General features: G+C 43.4%; 1 pseudogene; it reads right to left on the minus strand.

Moving 5' to 3' along the window:
• Positions 1 to 10,038: 10,038 nt before the first annotated feature.
• Positions 10,039 to 24,593, minus strand: part of LOC115317506 — a 66,945-nt pseudogene continuing 52,390 nt past the window's right edge.

Genomic DNA, 24,593 nt, shown 5'->3' on the forward strand with positions numbered 1-24,593 from the left:
ACTGCAACGGCCAACGCCCGCGACAAATAATAGAGGCGGAGGGCACCGCGCTCTTCCAGACATTCTAGTTTACCAGTGAACAATACGGTGGAGGGAGGCAATCAAACAACCCCCCTTCCCCTTTCCGCCTCCACCCGCCGGCGGGCCGGCCCCCCCGCATGCCCGCCGCTGCCGCGGTTCCCCCCCCCCCCCCCCGCGCGCGCGCCCGCCGCTGCCCAAGCGCTGCCGCGGTTTCCCCCTCCCCCCCCCCCTCCATCTCCCCAAACGTTCCGCCGCTACTGATGGACCTCGAGCGAGTATGCAGCCTATTTGTGAGCGAAGAAAAACAGCCTCGCATTACCCCATTCGCGCACAATTAGTAATACTGGTAAAAGCAAGCGATCTAGACAATAACAAGGATTTTGAACGGAGGAAAGAATAATCTAGCCCTAACAGACAAAGAAAGGAACTTACTTTGGAACGACCGTACCATGATCTTGGCTGTTGAGCAGATTTGACGTAGTTCCACGGCTCACAGTCTCTTCCTTCTTGTTTAGACACATTTGAAACTAAGATAAACTCCACGCATCACGACTAATCGGTGAATTGACCTGAAGACAGAGATATGAAGTCCCACACGCCCGGCCAAACGTGCAAAAAAGGGCTGTGGATTGGATTGGATTGCATTGGTTGGCTCTAATGGATATCTAGCGACTTTACGGAAACTATCTTCAACACGCTTGCAATAAAACGACCAGCAATGCAAATTAAAAAAACATTAGTATACACAGTAATATTAACTTATTTAGCATGTAAACATTGCCACAATAATATAAATGCGTCCTGAACACGTAGCAAAAAATTAAATACGAAACTAACCGCACAATGTATCCAACCGACTTCAGCAGACGTATAATCTTTTAAAACAGCAAACGTTCTGTATGTCGGTTTGGCTTTGGTTGTTAACGCGTCCTGCTGGTAACGTACTGGTCGGTGGTTCCAATCCCACTAGAGAGGAAGTTTTCTATTTTTTTTTATCGCGTTTTTTTCTTGTTTTTATTATTTTAAATATTTGCTGTGTTTTTTGCAGTCGCCGGCCCCCTACTTTAGGGTAAAAGTCACGCAGAATGTGAAAATAGAAAGTGCGAGCCCAAATTTGGGTTGATGCAATGCACAAACCGTGGCCCTCCTGCTTGCCGGGATAAATCGCTCCCTCCGTGCTAATAGGTTGGTTGGTGTAGTACGCAAACAGCGCAAGTGTTTTCAACGAAGTAAAGAAGCTAATAATAATGGGAATATTGGGAGAAAAATGAGAAAATGTGTATGTAAATGGTCAAACTGCCACAGTGATGCAGCCGAAGTTTTTCTGAAGGCGGTCACTTTTAGCCACTATTAAAACAAAAATACCGCTATTTTAAGGCAGTTATTTACCTGAGCTCATAGCGCGCTACGTATTGAGCACATCTCTTGATTTTCTGACTTCCGGAAAGTAGTACTTAATTTTGTTCTGGCACATCAGGGATATCCATCGCCTGCCCCCTGGTTTTAATTATTGAGGTTGTGCTCCGCAATTTTACTTTTTTATTAGGCCTATAATGTTTTTATTCCTGAGATCGAAGAACAGTGCGGATAAATAAACTAGTTTTCAGAAACGGTATCGTTCGGTGTGATAACATTTATGTTTTGTAGCGCCAAGGGGTCACATTCACAAACCCGGCAGTGTAAACACCCACAACGCCTTTGTGTTTCCCGTTTTATCGTGTTAAAAAAAATGTTTTTATATTTACTTTTTTTAGGTGCGGTATGTCGTATAACATAAGCTATCGGGGACAGATCATCTGGCTATGTGAACATTTGAAATATTTCTGTTAGATGGTCGTAGCTACCACAGAAAATAGTCGATTCTTGCCTGAAATAGCATATTTTCACACTCAATTAAAATCACCAATAACATGATCTCAGGAAAGTTGTGTACATCTCGAAGCGTCATAAGCAAAACACACATCTCTTTCTTGTCCAGATTCTGCAATGTAATGCAAATTATTGTTTTTGTAACTCAAAGCGCGTGCTCAATCATGCCACGTGTTTGTTAATTGTGGTTGTTGTTCTTCACTCGGATTCTCCGCTATACCGTTTTTATTTTATTTTTCTTATCAGTGCCAAACACGCGCGTATACCACCGACCTTAAGTATAGTGCATCAAATTAAACTAGCTTCCTGAAAAGGTGTCGTTCGGTGTTGTGTAATTTATTCTTCATAGCGTAGGTGGTCAGAGTCTCGAATCCTAAACCGAAAATGTTCCACGCCGCATTATTTTTTCTCGCGTTTTCGCGATAAAACACGTCAGCCCTGCCATGCTGGGATCAAATACACCAGCGTCGGCAGTTATTTGCGAAGGATTGATCTACGCAAATATTTCCACTCGCTATTCATGAATTGCCACAGTTCGTCAAAATCTGGAGGACTTGACTGCATAGTAAAAACGGCAAAAAAAAGAAAAAAAAGATAAAACGATGTCGGTCAGTAAACGGAACTTCCATGGCGGGGCTCGCCAGCCTGAACAGCAAAGCGCCGATGCCGGCCAGTCACTGAACTTCCGTGTAAATACTGGCCATCAAAGACAGCAAAGTGCCGATGCCGGCCAGTTACTGAACTTCCATGTAAATACTGGCCATCAAAGACAGCAAAATACCAATGCCGGCCAGTTACTGGAACCTCCATAGAAAGACTGGCCAGGAAAGACAGCAAAAACCCGATGCCGGCCAGTCACTGTAACTTCTTCGGCGGAACTGGCCAGTGAGCAAGACGAAACCCCGACGCCGGCCGTGGCCGGTAGCTCACCGGCGCCAATGGCCGGGCGCCGCCATCCTGTTACCGCGACCGGCCGGCGTAGTCCCGATACCGGCCGACGCGGTGTGCTACCTGGGATACACTGGTTGTGAAATGAACTCTTTTTTTTTCTGTGCTAATGTAGTGAAGGATATCTGGCGCGCCAAAATAGATGTTTGAAGAACTATTTTGACCAACTGGGGATTTCATGACGCGTTGTTGACATACCAAAGTCGCGTGTAACCGAAATCTCGGTTGCACGGCTCCTTTTCCGCTGTAAGCCTCTATCAGATTACGGACACCTCGGCCGGGAATTAAACCAGCCACCTGGAGTACCTAAGACCGGCGCTTGTTTCGGAGCCATCGAGGTGGCAAAGCATTTGAAATAGCTTTCTAGGGATATAGATATTTGTTCCATGCATTTATATTGACCGTCCCGATTGCTGATGTCCTGTTAAGACAATAGCCAGCCTCGTTCGCGTCTAAACGAAATGTAAACCTTCGCCTCTTTGCGTACAACGATTGTAACGTTTTACTGTCTAGCATTTATTGATGTGGTATGCCCAAAACAACTTCTTGGGGATTCCTTTGACCTCCATTCCCCGATGGCTGTGATAACGGGCGCGGGTCGGAACGCTCGACCTCCTTCGTTGTGAGCTCCGACTGTTTCGAAAAGCGAAGTGCCCCCTCTCACTCTTTTCCGGATGCGAATGACTCGTGACAGGGGAGGAGGTTTCGTCTCTTCTTTTCCCGCTTTCGGGAGGGAGACTCGTCCGGCGACATCGAAAGGGGAAGGGTTTCGGTGACCTCCCCGATACTTCCTTGATCTTTTGCTTTCCGGAACGCCGTGTCTTAGCTTACCGGCGCAGGGTGGAATTTGGCATGGAGATATAGCTGAGTGTATTTAAGAGTGTCCATTGGACGCTCTTGGAATCTGCCCTTACCTGTGTCCTTTCTTCCGCAATTGAGGAGGAGATCAGACCGTGGCCCCCTAATCAGCTAACTTTAGAACTACGCGTATGGGGACAACCAATAACAATCACTGAGACGTCGGGTGAACTAACCGAACGCCGAGTCAGCGTTCGTCTGGAATTGGTGTTCTCCGGGGGAGGGGGGCTCTTTTGTTACCCCTCCGGCCTGCATGAACAATGCACGGTGCGTATGCCCAGCACAAAAGCCGAAAGGGGTCAAGCTCGCATTCTCTGGCGACTTTCTTCGGGAGAGATCTGACACTAAGAATAAACGGCACCTCGTCTATTGTTAATATTTTTGCGTTAAAACGTGAGCATGCCCACAAAGCCTGTGGGCATGTCCACGGACCTTTTGTTTGGTAAACACCGAGGTGTGGAGACAACAAACGGGTCAGAGCACCCCTTATAATTCGATCTCCTCGCCAATATTCAAGAGTGAGACAAGGAAGTCCATCATCGGCATCGACGGAGGAATTTATCGAAACGACCCGCGGTAATCGCGACCTGTTCCCACATTTGCTAGTTTTGTGGTTGCATTTTTATTAATCTGGGCGACTGCACTTAATTTTATTTTACTTTTTTAATTGTCTCTAGATATTCGCCAAAACGTGAGTGGGCCTTGACTAATCAACTTATGTTGGCAATTCATCCAAGCGTATTTTATGCACCCTTGTAGAGACGAAAATATCCATTATTTGAATTGAAATAAAAGTTTAATTTGTGCTTTAATTTTACTTTGATTTTCAATATAATTAGTATTGCAAAGGAACACTAGTACCGAAGCAACGTGATTCCTCGAAAGCACATTCCTACATTCGTTTTAGAGTTCATTTTATAGGAGATGCCTATTTTTTTAAACATTTCACATCATGTCAAATATGTTTGGGACACGTAAAGTCAAGAAAGCTTAATTAACTCGCTACCAATTGTTACAAATAAATCTGTATTTTTCTTGCTCTCTTGTTCTAACTGAACTGTGGCCATAAGTGGGCGGGAGATTCTTTTCACCAGTTGAAGGGGCACTCAAGTGGTTTTTGGGAAGCTACTTTTTGGTGCGATGGTGTTAAGGAAGTGTCAGTGAATGAGTATCTTCAAATTTAAGGAGGCAGAACCACCTATTAATCACGCAGGATCAATATATGTGCGGATTCCTTTCTCTTCCTGCGCCGACCAATGAAATTATCGTATGTTTGAAAATTTTTGGCGCCCTTTGTAAAGTTTCGCTAAAGAAACAATTTTCAGTACGTTAAGATATGTTGTGCATGATAATTTCACAAGACGTAAAATAGTTCTAGTTTAGAACACGCGATACTGCAATTATCGTTTCACAAACAAGGGAACACGTTTTCTCCTAGCCTTCCTCCGCGGGGGGTGAATTTCCCGTTCCCTCGGGATGCGCGGAAGCGCACCGTGTCGTGAACTCTCTCCCTCCGTGTTTTAGGGAAGTGTGTTCGTGGGCCCGTTCGCACACATGCGTCCATAGCGACCACAACAACTGGAACAACCGAAACGACCGTTGCCACCGACGGTTGCAAAGGTCTGCAACCGTCGATTGCCATAGCGACGGAGGGACGCACGCATGTGTCGTTCACGACGCAAGGAGTTGGAACGAGCCCAACTTTTCCCGCTGCGTTGGAAACAATTGCAGCGACAGACCAATCACAGGTCCAGGAGAACTGGTTGCGCGCGTTGCATGCCGGTGGTGCCGGTCGCCGAGCCGGCTCCTTCTATCTGCAAACATAGCGTCGGTGGTGATCGTCGACGCGAACGGCGTGGCCAAAGCTCATCGTTCCGCGTAAAAACGCTATATTTGACTGTGAATTGTCGTCCTGTGTCGCTATTATAACACAGCACGTACTAGAAGGGAAAATCCACCTACTCGTGCGACGATGTCGTGGCGGCACTCTCAAGACAGCAGAAACGCACGTGCCGTCGTGTTTGTTTACCTCGACTACAGTGGTGCTTTCTAAGCATTTGTTTCCTCGCACATCGACCGGATTTCTTATTTGGTGCATTTCATGCGTGTGCCCAAGTTTAAGGTATTAGTGGCGCGTACCGTATATAGGATGCGAATTTTCACGCGTTTTCATTACCGGAGAAAAGTGATTAGTGTTAGCAATCCTGAACGATCGCAACGTCTCTATGATCACGAAATCATATTTCTACGTTGCTATATCGCTTCTAAGATTACATCGTCTTTTATAATCTTAGAAAAGGCGTGTGGCGATATTTGTACTATTGGCAAAGTCGTGTATTAGAGTAGTGATCGTCCGAGACGGCGTACTGAATCGTTTTCTTTTCTTTTTTCTTTTCATCCACTGTACCCTGCAAGTCTATCACGAAAAAATAATAAAGCTTCAGGCTATAGAAAACTGTCTGTCTATATTCTGTTACGGCATTGAGTGGCAGTGCGTCCCCTTTTTAGAGGCGCCGCTGAAACAGCTGACGGCGGCATAGAAGCGGTCGCTGTGCTGACGACCCGCTGCGCTTGTTGCAGTGGTTGCAGGTGTGTGTACGCACGGCGCAGAGCGGTCGTTCCGGTCGCTCCGGTTGCAACGGACGCAGTCGTAGGTAACGCGCTCGTTGCACATGTGTGAACCAGCCTGCCGTCCTCTCGAGGCGAAAGTCAACGTGGCGACATCCTTTGACATCACGCACCAGAGGTTACGCTGCGATGCCAAATGTTGGTTTGCTTACGACTTGCCCCAACCGGAAATCAAAGAATACCCGAAAAGGTCTGCGTTTCGTCGTCCTCGAAACCCGAACACGATTCTGAAGCGCTGCTATCGTCCACATCGCACGTCGGAGTGGCGTCATAGAAAATCATCCTTAGGTCGGCTGTCCGCCGAAGAATTTCAACCTCTAACGGCGTCAGGTCCTCGAGCGTAAAGAACTCCTTCATGATCGAAGCTCGAATAACAAAGAGGTTCGACCGGTGCGGCTACCTTGGAATCACTGTGCGACGGAACATCGTCTAACGCCGTTGGCCCGAGATCGTTTTGATATGCGAGTGGTGACCAATGAGAGTGGTTTCGTTTTCGCATGGATCCGAGGTTTGGCGGCATTCAATTGCATTTTTATTAAAGATATATTCACCGTGTGACAATATTTTTTTGGTTTTAGGGATACGTAGGGTGTCTAGATTCAGTTGTCATCATCAAAACACGAACTCAAAAAACACTTGAATGCCCCTTTAAGCTATGTCTGCAATTAGAGCGCTGTAGAATGAGAAGTTAGCGCTTAATGTTATCTCTATCATAGCGCCGTAAAATCACTCGTGTCTTTCAAAAACGCAAATCATATAATCTGCTTCACCTTTACGTGGAAATATTATTTACCTCAGCAGTACGTTTCACCGCGGTTAAGTTATATTCATGGGTTGATAACTACAGCCTGTAAAACTAATGTTTTTTTTGTTTTTTTTTTATGATCCGTGTTTACCAGGGTTATCGGAAGAGTGGAATCCCCGTCCTGCACCAAAGGCATACACGGAAACCACAGACACTTAAGAACGCTGTACCAACACTAGGGTTACTTTCTGTACCAACTGCACATTGACTGAAACATTTTCACATTGATTGTAGCTCATTCAGTTAATTTACGCAGCCGACTGAAACTAACTGCATTTTCTATATACCAGAAACGTACTCTTTCAAATATGCTATTTAGTATCTCTAAATTCTAAATAGCTTCTGAGAAAATGACAACTGAAGCCGATGCTAAAGCATTAAAAAATTTTTTCCAACTCTCAGTGGCATAAAGTCACTGGTAAGCTTGAACTCGCTGTATATGAAAGACAGTATGTTGAGAATAATCGTTCCTACTGCTGAGAAGGAGATGGAGTGAGCTTCGACAGCATTATTTACACAATAATAAGTTAATTTAATTTTAATCAGGCGAGAAATATTTCTCCAATCTACAGAGGGTAACGATTCCTGCCGTTTATTTCACACGTTCAGTGTTGCTAGAACAGACTTTCAGTTTGAAGAAAAAGCTGAGATTCAAGATTAAAAGTTTCACTGCAAAAATCCGGAAAAAAATGTTCTGGCGTACCTTTACAGTTACTAGCAGCCAAACCTATTGGTTTGTTAAGCCAATTTTATGTCATATTAAAGTAAGAAAACAAATGGTGAACCTGAAGAGATATCAGCATTTTCTATAATAATTTGAACAAACTAGAAGGCGAAGTACTGGACTTCGGTGTCCTTTGTCTTTGCATTTAACGCTACCTTCTCTTGAACGATAATTGATATAAAAGTGAGGCAAAATTTTTTTTAATAACTACTTTTTCTCAGCTTCGCGCCTCCCAAACTCTCTATAGATTGTTTTCAGATAAGTTCGGCCGACCATGCGCGGTTCTAATTTTGAATTTTGGAAAAATAAAAAAAAAATAATAAAACAAAATATATATATATATATATGGTTGATTCAATGACGAAAAAAACAAAAACAAATTTTGTCTTGCGAAAAACATTTGATTTTATCTCGGAAAAAAAGTATTAAGCGGACTCAAACCGAAGCGGTTTTTGCGGATTTGGCAAATTTGCCATTTTGGGCAACTCCCCCAAAACAACTGCTGCGGCTACGGGTCCAGAAATATTTAATAACAAACTAAGCTTAGAAGAAATTGAGTCAAATTAATTTGCGTGGAGTATTGGCGCTGTGAGTTAGCAAAAACTACTCGCAAATACGGCACAATGCGCAATCATGCGGATGTTTTTTTTTTTCTCGCATCTATACATGCTAGGGTTTTCAAACGCTGCCAGCGTCTTGCCACATATATATATTTTTAATCGCTGCTCTAAATATTGGTTTCCTGGTTAACGGTAAGAAAATAATAAACGCTGAAATGGCGCCATTTTACTAAATGCGGATTATTTTACAAGTCATATGAAATATGTTTTAACTCTTCTATGATGTGTATGTACTAACAAAACCTTCAAAAGCATGTTGCCTCAGTTTTGTGACTTTGAAGTTATAAAGTGAGAAATCGGAGCAAATTGAGGCCACCTCAGTACGGCAAATAGGGCGTGTGCATATCCTTAGTTGACATGTTAATTATTATTACAGGGCGTACAAATGCACCGGAGTTGTCAGAGGGAAACACAGTGACGACATACATGCAGATGGTTATTTCAAAAGGTTAATTCTGGTTGCGTTTGAGTACTAGATTTGAAAAAGAATGAGCATGGGCCAGAGGCATCCAAAGAGGTTATCATGTCCCATACTTCGCAAGACCTGCTTTCAATAGCAAGTGAGCAACCTGCTACTATGCAGACTCCCTGTGTACGTCACGTAAAGAAACGTGGTGGCTTGCTACGACTTTGCACGCGAGTCAGACCAGTGACCCAACAAGTCTCTGCCCTCGGGCAGGGGGTGTCCACCAGCACCCGAGACCACTGGCTGCGTGGTGAAATAAACTGCTTTCTTTTTTTTTTGAGTGTTGAAATTTGGTATAACGCAGTGCTATACGATTTTAAGCTGTATTCCTACACCCCAACTTCTGTTCATTTAGCGCTGACTTTTGACTTTCTCTGTTATACTCCCCTCGTGTAACAAGGGATCAAAGTGATGAGTGTGTTTAAAATATCTTTATACATCGTTTGACATAAGGTCAGAGCGAAGTCGACGCCACGAGTCTACAGGGCCACTTAAACAACGCAACGAGTGCAACGTCACGCCGTTCTTTCCCTTTTTGTGCCATGTCCTTCCCGGCTCAAGTAATCGAGTTCGGCGACTTCGCATCAACTTACCGGTTAAGTGTACGCGTCTGTGGTTTACTGTATTCTAGCGTTTGACTGCGCTCTAACCTGAGAATAAATGAAGTATAGATAGAAGGCTACGTTTCGCGAAATCCTAGACAGAGACAAAAAAAAAAAAAAAAATTCAAGTGGCGTACACATTATAGTAAAGTTGACATCTGTGCTACTTGCTAGTCTAACATATTTAAGTATTTAGTGCACAAAGTAGAGAGAAGAACAGGACAAGGAATGGCGCTCTTTTCTGTCCGGTTCTTCTTCTCCCAACGTTGTTCGCTAAATACCTTAAAATGCGTACACATTGGTTCGAATATTTTTGATCCACTGCCTTAATGTTTCTGATAGTTTTTGCTCTTAGATTTTATTTTAATTTTTAAGCGAAGGCAGTGTTAGGACGTAGAGAAAAATACATTCTCTAAAACGTATGCCAATAAGAGGAACGTTACTTACCCTACAAAAACCCTCATGTGTTGCAGAGAACAGTGTGAAAAAAAAAACCTTCATTTCTGCCGCCAAGTGAAGGTGCCATGAGATATCCCGAAGACGCCGAACACCGTTCCCATGTCACGTTTGGAACAACGTACGATGGAATTTTCCCATCGTGAGGCATTCCGAGTCTGTGAATGACAAATGCCGCTGAGGACTGTGAAGTGTGAACAGCACAAAATTCACACTCACAAGCAGATGCATGGAGGGAAGAATATGTTAGTAAATACATTTCCACATTTCCACATGTCCATCGCACCAAAGCATAGAAGTTTGATATATTCTAAACAGATAGATATTGCTCTATTCTCATTAGGCACCAAGACGGCTGTCGTTACGCCGTGGTGCATGGTTAAAATGTTATCTCTGCCACCTTATTTTTTTTAAAAACTGTTTTATATATTTATATCTAACACATCGACATCAATCACGAACAATGAAAACAAACCTGTTTCACTTGAAATTTATCTCATCCCTTTTTTGCGTGCGGTCATCGTAGATCACACATCGCTTCTGGCCCTTTTCAGTGTTTGTGCGTGTTGCGCGTGATTCGCTGGCATTCCCAAGCTACGAATATGCGCGTGCTAGGCTGAGGAGTTCGCACGCTGTGCTGAGTACTCGTAAATATTGGAATGGTGGCAACGTACTGAAGCAGGCGACATGGTTAAATTTTAACGTTTCTAAAACCCAAGACAGAGGGTACAAAGAGGGGAGAAGCACAAGACGCGTGTAGGCCGACGCGCAGTTTCCGAACAAGTCCGCGCGAGGTGTGGGCACTGCGCGTGCGCAGAAACCAGAGTCGCGTGAAGTGGAGCGTCTGCGCATGCGCCCTGCCAATAGCAGTGCCACCGCAGCGCCGTGACGTCAGCACCGCGCATTGGTGTATGGAGCCTTTTCATGGCAGACGCCACCAGGCGGTGCTCCAGTCTTTGACGTCCCAGAGAACTTCCGGTTTACGAAAAGAATGATCAAAGCCCACCTTAGCACCGCTGCTCGAAATGTCGATGAAACGTTAAACCACCAATTCTCAAAAAAAAAAAAAAAAGAAAACGCCAAAAAGAGAAAACGCACAGGCGTGAGATCAGGTGAAAGTTTTCGAATGTGCTTGTAGACCAACTTGCGTCCTCCGATATGTTAAATTGTACTGTCGAAGGCCCTGGTTCAATATTCTCTGACTTTGTTGTCCGGTTAGAAGTAATGCTTCCTTGCAGCGGGAACGTGAGCAAGGTCGACAGGCTTGCAAAAAACGGAGGAACCGGAAGTTGCTTGGAACGTAAGCTTCAGTTTATGTTTGTAAACAACTAAAATGGTCTATAGGCATTAACACGATGAGAATGGTGGTCCCACCACTATTGGCAGATGCATCAACACTCGTCTCAGAGACCACTTTCTTAATGTAAAATGAGTATCCAGTGGCACTCTTCAGCCGATTGTAGACTAGAGCAGCATTTGTTCGAAATATGAGCCGAAGGTATCGGGAAATACAAGGACATATTTGGGAAGATAAATAATTTGATTCTGTAGGATGGCCGGGGATGATTTGACGCTTGCCTCGCATCCTCTGTGGTTATCCAAGATAGAAATACATTTTATTTTGCAGGTGTAAAGTAATCCACTCCTTTTCTTCTTAGTTTTTTTTTCGATTTGTACGAATACATGAAGCAATAAAACAGAGAATTTGGACGAAAACACAATTCCTTTCACTTAGCAAAAGAATAAAATACACCAAATATAATCATCACCCCTAAAGATGTCAAAGTTTTGAAAGGGGAAAGAAATGCGATGAGTGAAGGAAAGTTAAATTTACTATAAATGTAGGAGCTTTAAGAAGCACAAGTTTCACGACGAGGTATTAGTAGTCTGGCCATTTTTTTTTTTTTTGGTTTTAAGAGTTCGATTTTTGTCTCCCATTGATAATAAAGGTGTAAACATATCTTTGTTGACATTCCCCATGACTAAATAAAAGAGGTCCTCTCTTTTGCACCGTCCTTTGTGTTTTTATCCTTTGACGTGTTCGCATCTAATTCACCGACACGCTCGTTTTCAAGTGATATTTTACATCTTTCTTGTGTTCTTATTCGTTTTTCATTTATTTCGATAACTGAGCAGTTTGCTTACATCCTCATTTTTCTCTTCAGCATTAACAGACTCTTATTTCTCCCAGGTCTCTTCTTTTTCTGAAGGATATCTTTTTTTTTTTCATTTTCTCAGGAGTTTCGCATGCCAGGGAAGAGAAGGGCTTACGGCAAGGATCGTTCAATCATTAAATGTCTATTGCTGATTTAAAGAACCCTGCTGTTCGTCCTCGTTGCTACATGTTTTAATCTTCAGTGTTTTTTTTTTTTTTCATATCATCTTTATCAACCCGCTCTAAGTTAATTTTTATTTTGACTTTCGTTTTGATTTTCTTCCATGGTGTGCCTTCAGCTGGCTCATATAGGACATTTTGTTTTGGCTATTATTTTTGTGTAGCGATATTTTGGTTCAATATATTATAAATGTTATATTCTTTATACATCTAAACTCCTGAAATATTGTATGTACAATAGTTTTATTAGATCAAAAATGATTGTCTTGACCTATTTGTAATTGGTAAGTCCACAAATATAACTACAAGATTTTTATATTTTTTTCATAGAAGTCTGTCTTATAGGAATATCGACTATGCGACTCGCCGGTGCATTAAATTCGTCCGGTAGGGAAGTTTCTGCATACCGTTTCAATTAACCTAAAGGTGGGTTCTGGAATACTCAATTTCGTATAGAAAACAAGTATATAAACAATTAATATAAAAATACCACTTTTTATTCCTAGTTAATAATTGTTCTTATGCATCATTCAGAAAACTCTGCTTTTAAGAATGATTTACCAGTGAACAGAACTCTAAGGTAATATTTGTAAAAAGGCTTACATGTGTCCCATTTCGTGGGCAGCGGTGGAAACCATGGAGTATGTATTGGCGACATCTTCCACTATACCGAAACGGAATAGTTCTTCGCAGAGTCCGTTAAGGTATGCAAGACCTATGCAAAAAAGAAAAAAAAAAAGAAATAGAAAAAAAAAAACGCAGGTTTGCTTAAGTTTGTTTGCCAAGGCTCCGAGTCAGAACATATTTCAGCGATCATCTTAGTGAGATGTAAGAAGCAATAGGGGGTGTTTTTTTTTAATTTACAGATTTGTTTAAAAAAAACAGTGACAGCTACATTTACGCTCTATGTGCAGGTGAGTTATAAAGCAAGGGGGACGTAGGGGGGGGGGGGGGGGGGCTAATCGTAACAATCAGTCCTCTAATTAAGTATAATTTGTTAGTTAACTTTTAAAAGGGTGAAATTAGACATAAGGTTCCAATCAGAATCGTGCTGAGCATGATCGGAAACCACTAAATCAACTTTTTTTAGGAAGAAACAAGACAGGGGCAGCGTTTCACTGCGTTTTGAAAAAAAAGCACTTAATATGCACGCGTTTCTAGATTTCGGTTTCTTATCGGAGCGCATCTTTGCGCCCGCGGTCCTGCTCCCCAGTGGTCGCAGCGCGAAGCCACCCCCTCGGCTCCCTCTTAGGATGGGGGGAGGTTGGGCGCACGTGTGTTGTGCGTCGCAGCCACTGGAGAGGAGGAACGCGGGCGGAAGATGCGCTCCAATAAGAAGCCGACAACTAGAAGTGCGTGCAAATGGAGTGTTTTTATGGAACGCCGTAATACGATGCCCCTGCGTTATGCCCTTCTAAAAAGGGTGGATTTAGTTGTTTTCGATGATGCTCAGCAAGTTTCTAAGTGGAGCCTAATTAAAATTCACGAATTAAAGAAGGTAATTAACAAATCTTGCTTAACTAACCGACTGAACGCTACGATTAGCCCCCTGTACTATGTCCCCCTAGCCGTATTACTCACCTGCAGAAACCGCATAAGTGTAGGTTTTGCGGATATTTTCAATACTAATCTGTAAAGCTTAAAGAGCATTTCGTACTAAGGATACGTTGAACCATGTCCATCTGATGTTTTTTTTTTTTTTGAAAATCGTAAATTTTCACTGCTCGGGGAAAGAAACTAAAACAATGGCGTGAACTGAAACGCCTGGGTTGCGCATTAAATTCACACTTTCTGGACACTACTCGACGGCTATTCACATAGGAGAGTGCAGTTACCGTTGCAGTAATGTGCGACTGACGTGGTCTTAAGGCTGGTTCTCACAGTTCCGTTCGGTTGTTATCTAATGCGCTGACTCATTTTGTTCCACGGTACGCGTTACGCAGACTTGGTACAAGGTTGGGTCAGTTTTGCCAATAACACTTGAACATTTACGATCGTGCAACCAAAATCTCGGTTACACTACACCTTCACAATTAGCCTCCGTCAGATTGCGCACCTCAACCGAAATGCAAACCCGCATAGAGTTTTTTTTTTTTTTTACAAAAATATTAAACGCTTTAAATGATAACGTTATTTTCGCGCCAAACAACGCGCACATGAAGATATTTTTTTTCTCCAAGAAGTTCGACGCTGCCCAAACGGTGTACCTATTCAGGTGGGCGAAATAAGGCCGCATACATACTTATTACTCTGCCTGCACTTTCAGTAAAATACAGCCTCTCGAGCAGCGCATCTACTTCAGCAATAGGTACGGCCATCTACTAAGAATATGGCATGTAGGCCCAGGATTATGGAACAATCAATACATATTTCAAAGTGTTTTTCTACGGGAAAGAACCTAATTCTGTGTGGTGTCGTTGGAAGGTTGTTTGTTTAGTAGTTTTCTTGAGGACATCCCAGAAAAAAAGAAATGCGTCCCTGCATTAGAAATATATGCGTTTCAGGGCTTAAGGTGTCTCGCATAAAAAAAACAGTGGACACCCCACTACGTTCATATATTTTTTTTATAAAAGAGGTTTTCACAGGAATGTACCCGTGTGTAGTTTAGAGACAAATGTAGTTATGGCAAGTGGAATTGACGTATTTTGAACACGTAACAGGACGTCATCCCCTGAGCCAACTAGAAACGCTGAACCGTACCCCGGAAAAAAAACAGGGTTTCAATAAGGTCTCTATTAACCGCTTTCATTTGGCGCTTGACAAATACACCAGACAAAAACCCACAAGCAAAAAAACTAAAATGCATAAATTACTTCGCGGAGAAGGCGACCTATCCTGCTTTGGCTTACGACAGCACGAAGAAAGAACGAACGAAAATATCTCTATTGGCAACCTGGTCTGGATTACAGCACGCAGAAAGGGGATGGTTTGATCAAAATAATAATAATAATGTTGAGTATGTTTATACAGCCGGAAGTTAGTCAGCTTAATGGTCTTCTGGTGTCTCAGCTAGTCTGGGGTATTTAACGTGCACCACGCAGTAGTGAAGCACGACCGCACGCCGGTACGATGCTCATCCACATCGAAGCGGGTAGGGGTGGAGATTGATCCGAGGAATCTTAGGTTCTGCAGCGCGAGCTTACGCTCCACGTGCTCCCATCTGTTATGCGTATGATAAAAAAACATGCTAAAAAGGCCCTCCTTTCTTGACGCAATAAGATAAAGTGCCGGGGCAAATTCTTTTTCATCCCGAATTCCAGATAAAAAGAGCAAAGTTGCGCTGCAGCTTTTGTAAATTCACAGTGGTGCACGTTAGGACTTAAAGCATATCCCAATGCCTAACATTTAACATGACGCTACAAGCAGTAGCGCACCAAAATATTGATAAATCGTACCTCCCTCATTTTTCTGGAAAACAGTGGACTACTAAACATTTGGTTCTCTACTCCGCAGCGACGGAACTTCCAAATATTCAGTTTGCGTTGGCGTAAAAGTGATACCATTGAAAATATTAATTTCCATAGCCCACGCGCGATGGCAAAGACGACAACACTTTTCTTATTTGACAGCCGCACTTGATAGCTGATAAAATGATTTTAGTTTCTTCGCCACTGCTGAAATGCTTGCCTAATCATTATAAAATAAGGCTTCGACGCCTGGATATGTGACCAGTTTGATCTCTCTCTACTCTGGAGCCTGGATCTGTCTATATATTGTTATTAAGAGCATTTTTACAAAAAGCCTCTAAAAAAATTCTAAATAATAAGGGCGATATTGCGGAGCCTTGTTTCCCGGCAAACAATACATTTTTGGGCGTTGTTGTACGTCCGTTAATTTGGGCGATACATCCGGTGTCTGCCATTTGAAGAAAACACATAATAAATTCGCCCACATTTACACGTTTTACTATTTTATACCATACACACTGTTGTACGCGATTGAAGGTGAGATTGAGAAAAGTGTTGTAAGCGATTAAACGTTTTGTTTTATACAATACACAGTGCGTACGATGCTCCTACTGTATAAGTTGTCTTTTGCAAATTATCCGCATGCTTGTGCTTGACCAGTGTCAAGGGCCCGAGAAGAAGTCAAGCTGCCTACGGCAGCTTTTTCTTTTTCCTTTTGGGGCACCTATCATGATCGATGGAAATAAATAAAGTTATTGTTAAAGTTATTATGAAGGTTAAAGGTGTGAAGCAATGCCACCTGATCTAGATACTCTTCACACAGTTCTAATATAAATTTAGCAAATTAAATGTTCGTTACAGTACACCTTCCTTTAATGGATCAGGTCTGGTGCTCTCCGATTATTTCACAAATAACCTCCTGTAATAATCTGGCCAGGAATTTGAATCAATTCTTTACGATCCACTTTACTGGCCGCTATTGGTCGTTAGGTCTTTATAGTTTTGTATCTTTTCATTATCACCGACACTTGGGATAAGCGCAGTACGCTTTTATTTATAAATGAGGTTGGCGGTTTGACTTGCGTGCTTTAAGTACCATAGTAAGAAGGAAACCAACCATGGCGTTTTTGCAACGCTAATATATTTCCGCAGCCAAATCCTTCGGTCCTGGAGACCGTTTAGTCGGGAAATCCTGGATTGCGGGTGAAATTTCGGCCACGCCTAGTGGCCCTTTTAGCCCCTCCTTTATCTCGCCGTAAAGAATACGCATAACAGCCAGGTACTCTTGAAGCTTTCCGACATTTTTATGTCCCTTCTCTTGGAAGAGATTGGTGTAGCATTCAAGGGATGCTCTCTGAATGACTTCATAAACGCTACTCGAATGACAAATGCATTCTGTTTTTGTTTTTTTTGTTTTTTGGTTTCAAGTTTTCTTTTTTTTTACTTGTCCAGACTAAGACCTTAATGCTTTTTAGTGGGACGCTCATCGAAAGTATATATATCTTTCGGCACAAGCGCATGCAAAGTCACCTCTAGAGACCTTTTTTTTTTTTTTTTGGTGGCCGTTATGTTTAATTTTGATGTAGCTGAGCTGAGGCGATGCAGCAAATCACTTTATTTGCCGATGGAAAGGCGCAAGGCATCTATGGGTTTGTGCCAATAGTTATATTTTTCGTTGGCTATACGTTTTTATTGTTGTTATGCATAAAAAGTTTACTCCCGGTTTCGCCGGCCAACCCAACTACGTCTTATTTTACCAAGACAATCGTCACGCGAAAAGGGTCTATACTTCTACGCTCTCTGTGCGTGATATTGCCGCGCGCGCAGCTGGCCAAGTAGGCAGCGCGGCCGTGGACTAACGGTGGTCGTGCTTGCCTCCCGCGCGAAGAGGCGAAGAGCCAGGGTTCGATTACTGGAATTACTGGTATTTTATTTATTCTTTCAGTTTAATGTTCTGGTGAATTCAAGAACATTGTTGCTTATTCTAGGTCCGAATGCTCTGCGCGTCGAAAGTTCTACGCCGATTATTGCAGAAACTCACGCGTGTACATAAGGGGCTTCGCGTGACAAGCCAAAGCTAGTCTCGCCCAAGCGCTCGATCCTGCTGTTTCGCCGACGTCGACGCCCGCGACGCTATCCTTTCCCTGTTTTTGTTTTGAGCAGAAGTTCGCCCCATTAGACGTTTAGTTTCTTCAGTTATTCGCCGCCTCATCATTTGTCATTCGTGACAACATTGTTCTTTACTAACCTAATGTCGTTCAATAACCTTCCCTGATATTCGCATTCGAATTTACGGACTGTCTCAAAATCTTTCAGAAAAGAGATTATCGTCAATTTTCTTCCAGTGAACTAACCCTCGGAACGCTCGAACGCTCGAAGTTTTAACGAGCATTTTGAAGATTGATTAATTTTTCAGGTGCGCTTCCATCGCCCTCCTGTGTCATACTGATCAGTTTCTGTACGGTTTCATCGTTAACCTCATCCTCCGGAATGCTGTTCATAAACTTTCCCACATCCCAGTAAAACTTGGACTTTTTAAGCTGCCCACCAATAAAAATGGAAACTAAAGCGTTATAAAAAAGAGAACATATCGTATTTCTCATGTCCAGTCAATATTTCGATCGACACAGAAATTCTGTCAAGGTGAGAATCACTCGTCCAATGGAAATATGCAAAGCGCAAACTTACACTGGCTCTTTGATTGTTTGCCACATCATGAATACAAAATATGATATCAATGGTTTTAAATATTTTGCGTATTATCATACTGCTGAATATTGATGGCCCTAACTGTCGCTTCGTAAACGCAATTGAAGTCACACAACAGTACAACTTTCTTTCACATTCTAAGTAAGGCAGAATACTCTCAAGAAACACTTTTCTAGTGTTATTATAATTCGGCACATACACGTTAATAATTCTATTATTTACATTACTTACGTTACAGTCACAAATAATTATATTATAACTGTCTGATGAAACGCTTCCCACACTTGTATTTTCCAATTTTCTTAAAAATGTAAGCTTCCTTTGTTCATTCTAGTAAACCCAGGGAACACAGAATATGTCATTCGTGCATTCGCGTCACGTTATAACTTGTAATGTATGGTTACCGGAAGCTATGAGTGGATTCGGACGCGCTCCATTCAAAACAGACACTCGTGCTCCCCGGGCTCATCAAATATCAAGGCAACTTTAATCTTTTTCATTAGTGCAGTGTGTCATGGGCATCATTTCATAAGAAGTTTTTTACGCGTTCTGCTTTTTTTGTGGGTGCGTGTAGGTCCGAAAATTATTTGTGCTCTTCGTTTTCATGAAACGTCTTATTGTAACTGAAGTAATAGCGAAGATAGGAGGTTTATCGTGCTCTTTACGGTATCTATTGACTGTTGTCTGAAGTAGTGACGCTACATGCGATCTGCTCTATCCCTTGTTACTAAGATAAAACAGAGCACAAAACGTCGGAGGAAGAGACAAGTAGTAGTACAAAAGAACGCTGACTCCCAACTAATTTATTTATAAAGAGGAGGAAAGGAGGTAAAAGAAGCCACGAAAACAGAACCACGCGTGAAGTCAAGAAAATATTAAAAAAAAGAAAGGGAAGAAAATATGTATATACATGATAGAAAAAGAATAAAAAAAAAATAAAAAAGAGAGAATTAATGGAACGGGAAAAGAAAAAAAAAGTAGCAAACGACACTTTCACGCCTGGCCGGCCAAAGTTACATACTGTATGAAATGCGTTATTTCAGGAACGATGTTTTATATTTGTTTAGGAGACATTTTTAGCAGTCGTTTCAGGGAGTGAAGATATATGCTGAAAGAGACAAGTGTGCACGCAATTGTGTGCGACAGTTAGGTGTTTACCGAACTCCTGTGGGACAAACCGAGGAACATGAATTAGAACAGCGCGGTGGCGTCGCCTGAAACCTGTCACTTGGAGAGGAAAGATAGCCGGATGACCCTCCAGGCTTTCTCTTCCGGCAAGCAACTGAAAACGGGCGCGTTCCTTCATGGACACCCCAAGGCAAAACTCTACCAGATAGGCGAATTGGGGAACTTTCTAAGCGCCGCTTTTGAAATTAACAACGTGGCGGCACTTGGCGCATTCTATCTCAACCACGCGTGAGTGTTCACGCAACATAATGTGTCGTCGTGCGACTGCCTGACTTCCCTCGAAAAGTTATTTTTCAAAGAGACGGAGTGCGTGATCGTGTACCCCAATGTGACGGAGGCATCGCTTCGATTCCATTGACTGCCAACCTACGTGAACGACGAGGAGGCGAGGGGCGCCTTCCAGCCCTTTGGCAGGCGTAAGAACACCCATTGGGATAAATGGCGGGTGCCGGGTGGGGATTACGAGATCGAGACTTCGACCACTATTCTTTACGCTCATTCTTTACGATGGAGACGCCTGCCGCATAATGTGAGAGTCACCGGCTACTGGGTTCTTTTCTTTGTGGCGGCTTGACCGCTTCTTGGTCTCCGCCGTTAGCAGCTGGAACACAAAGGCCGTCAATGTAAGACACCCCGGTGCCGGGAGTGCCGTTAGGATGGACATGCAGAAGAGGACTACCTGTCAAGCTACACGAACAAGATTAAAGGGCTCATGATCTCAACTGCAAACATACCGATGATGAACCACAAGGTAATGGAGGCAACAAATGTAGACGACCTTACCATGCTTTCGGCCGCGGCAGCGGAGAAAACGGCGACCACGGAAGACACGCAAGCGAGTGTCGCCACTAAGGCCGGTGGACGGACGCCGCACAGGAAGCTGCTAATTCGTAAAAAATCTAAGTTGCCAGCTGATGTTTCCAGTCAGACGGTTGCACCAATAGGAGCTGAAACAACCAATTCGTCATCGAAGGCAAATGCTGCAGTGAGAACCTCTTCGCATGGGACCCGAATATCGGTGATTCAGAGAAAATTTGAAGGCAACAAGATAGTCCACGAAACAAAGCGCGAGACGGCAGAGGAAATGGGCGGCGCCCCGAAACACTTTCTCCCCTCTCCTCATCAAGGATTGGGGTGACCGGCCCTGCTCAACACCTACTAGAATAGGAAGGCCTCAGCGCTTGCGAGTAAGGATGCAAAGATGGCGGGCGGTACGGTCCATGCCCATTTTGGTATTTTGTTTGGAGGGGAGAAGAGAAAGTAGCCCTGCTCCCGCATTGCTGTTGGGCAGGCATCGTCCTCGGGCGCAGCCACTTATTCTTCCCGCGCCATGGCCTCAGTTTGCTTTTAATTTCTAGAGCATCGGCCCAGAGACGTCGCGGCGGAGACGCAGCTCCCATCATCAGAACCGCCACAGTCGCACCGGTACCGCCTGGAAGTACTCGGACCGGATTTCGGCCCATCTGCGGAGACCCTTGCTGGCCCAGGGGGAAGGCCACCCTAAGATTTCCTAAGACATTTCCTGTTGTTTTTAGAAGGGGGGAGATGTGTGGAGCAACTTGGGCATCCAAAGCGTGGACAAGTTGGCCCGCATGCCAAATCGTTCATAGTCATTTCCAGCGCGAGGGGTCCAAGTGCATATTTAGGTATTTAGCGCGCAAGGGAGAGAACAAAAAAAAAAGGGTTACTCAAAATTATGTTTACTGACAGAAAAAGAAAGAGAAAGAAAAAGAGAAAATGACCTACCGCGGAAACGTGCATCAATCACTATCCCCGTACATGATAGTGGCTCGCTCATCTAGGCCCGTGTGGGCCCTTCATTGTCTGCTGAAGGAATTATCTTTCGTTGTTTGACAGCGTTTCAGATTCTACACTAACGCAGTTCATATCCCCAAGAAGATGTGGAAGGCCTCCAGCAACTCGCGGGTCAATTTGTCGTCTTTCCTGCCCAAGATGCTTGTCTCGCCAAATACCTGTCTGCATGTGCACTCCCTAGAATGGATTGAAAGATGACCGCCAACTGTATCCCTTAAAGAGTAAACATGCTCACAGAGTCGATCATTGAGGCATCTGCCCGTTTGTCCTATATAGCTCTTGCCACACCAAAGCAGTCTCTTATATACGACGCCCCAGTCACATGGAAGAAATCATTTTGCATGCTTCTTCGCGCACTGCGCTTTGGGGTACCATTAGCGTGCGCATTCGTTTCAGGGCAACTTTTACTCTTTCTTGCGGTGGTGAAAAAACTACTTTGACTCCATAGCTGGTTGCAGTGTTTTTGTTACATTGTGAGACATCCTATGCAGGTACAGTATTAGAACTGACCTTGTTTTCTCTACACTGGTCTGATTCGCCTGGAAGCCTTTTGTTTTCTTCACCAGAGCATTTGCAACATCAGCCAATTGGGCTAACGAATAGACGGCTTTTGTTAGCCTCTCAGCTTGCCAACTGAATCTGGCTGCCATATAATGAATGCAGGACCGTTGTAATGCAGAGCGGTTAGAACTATGTCCCTCCTGATGTATTGTGTGTGAGCCGGACCATAGTCTAGGATACCTTCCTTGGATCGTAGGCAGTACGACCAACAAGCTCGGGTGACACCCAGTTACAGGGAAAAATCCAAGAACTGAAGTTCCCTTTCTTTGGGTACTTCAAAGGTGGACCGAAGGCCCCCTCCGTTCTGAGCAAAGGTCGCCATAATACCTGCGACTTGTATGTCCATACGTTCCACATCTTCAAGAATTTCCAGAAAGTCATCAATATAGCGGGCGACCATGTTCACTTTTTTGCTTTCAAACGCACTTTCTATGGCACAGACCACTTCCCCCATGCGGATGTCACAAAAGACTGTTGCGATGCAGGAGCCGATACATACTCTTGACTTCTGCAGATAGCACCAATCCCGCCACCCAACTATCATAGACATCAAGTAGAAATGTAACAGCTCCATAAAGCTCTCGATGGGTACCCCGCTGGAACTTCGGAATGCGAGCTCTCCTTTGGCTTTTTTACATATTATCACCGACGTCAAGAGCTGGCCATGTGGTAACGAATAAAATAGTTTCTCTACAGCAATACTGAATGCAGTTCAGGATTGATCCCACTTTTGAGTGGCAAGAGCTACGTAGTCTAAACGAGCAGATGCCTCATTGACTGACTCCGTGAGCATGATTAGTTCTTGAAGGCTACAGTGGGAGGACATCTCCCAATTCATTGTATGGAGTGCACATGCTCACCATCATTCGGCGAGAAAAACATCTTGGGGAGGAACATCGACAAATTGACCCACGAGGTGCTGGTGGCCTTCGATGTCTTCTGTGAGGACAGGAACTGTATAAGTCTGGACCCCTGACGCTGTCTCCGAGGAAAGAGAATTCCTTCAAAAGAAAATGAAGGGCCCACACGAGCCTGGAAGAACGAGCCACTATCATTCACGGTGCTGGTCGTAGGTGCAGGTGTCCGCTGTGGATCATTCTGTCGCCTTCTTTTTCTTTCGTTTCCTGTCAGTAATCATGGTGTTGTGAATGGCGCTATTTTCTGTCCTCTTCTTTTTCTCTCGACTTTGTGCGCTAAATACCTCAATCTGTTAGACTACCAACTAGCCCAAATGTCAACTTTACTGCGGTACAAGTGCATTTGGCCACGCGAGTGGCGGTCCGCTGCTGGCGAAGGGCCGTCGCAGCGTATGCGCGGGGGCTCTTGGGATCGAGGCGCTGGAGATAGCAGTCAATAAATTTCTGCGTATTGTTAAACCAGTGAGTTGTATCATTCTCTGAGACGGATAGTAGCAAGGAAATTCCTGCAGACTGACTTGGACATTCCGTCAAATTAAATGAAGATGCAATATCACTTGATTGGGTTGATGCAATGGGAAATATTGACGTTGCTTGCTCTGTAAGAGGGCACTGTAAGAGAGGAGGAATGAAGAGGAGATGGGAAGTGTCGGCGTCGTCACGTGACGTGAGGTTTGTAGCTCATGTGAAATAATCTCACATGGCCTCGGTTTTCCCACTAAATTTACCAGGGAAACGAAAGCGTCCTGTAAGTCGTGGCGTCAATTGTTTCTTTTATAAATTTAGTATGAAATACATGAGCGTCTACTTCTATGGCATAAGAGGCTTCCGATAAAAATAACTTATGTTGTAAAACAAGTTATCATTCCTAGAGTGGTCAGATGGGCAATCATAGCTTTTGGTTCAAGTGTAAGTTTTGCGCGAAGCGTCATAATTGCGTGCTTGTGCCACTGGTTGTCTTTCAAGAAGGTAAAAATTCAGGCACATCACCACATAAGGACAATTGCCACACAAACACGTTCTTTTTTTTAGAGGCGAGTTCATTCATCATTATGTTCACTTCATTGTTTATGGCGTAGTACACAAAGTGCCAGTGTTGATTTTACTAACCTTTAACACCAGCAAAAACATCTGCACCATTTTTGTTGGCGAGCTCCAACCTGTTGGAAATTGAATTGAATTAAAGCGTGAGTTTTATGAACTAAATTATATAAACATACCTGTTGTGCAAAGGCAATAGTCATTATTCAAGAATACAGTTGAATCAAATAATACTGTATAATCTACTCAGTGCAATGTATTTCCACAGTGGCTGTATAGCGCAGTTTCGACCAATTTTCTATTATGATTTTTTAAGCTTGGTTAGCAACATTTTTTTAATTCTTGATGTACAGGAACGCCATTCTCTCTTACATTCATAACAAAAAACAATACGTATTTTTACTTTATTTATTTTCAACATAAAAAAAATATTTCCTGATACAGAAAAAAATTGTCACCCGGATTATTCAAAAATTAGTCAAAATGTGAGCTGAGTAGAACAGAACAGGAGCGGACTAACTAGGTAGGTAAGATCTTATTGGTAAATAAGTAAGTGAATGGATTCTAGTGTTTATAAATAAGGAAAGTAATAAGTAGAGTTCCATGTTTACGGTGAACGCAGA

Source organism: Ixodes scapularis, unplaced genomic scaffold (assembly GCF_016920785.2).
Source record: "Ixodes scapularis isolate PalLabHiFi unplaced genomic scaffold, ASM1692078v2 PGA_scaffold4__175_contigs__length_147842914, whole genome shotgun sequence".
Taxonomy (NCBI): domain Eukaryota; kingdom Metazoa; phylum Arthropoda; class Arachnida; order Ixodida; family Ixodidae; genus Ixodes; species Ixodes scapularis.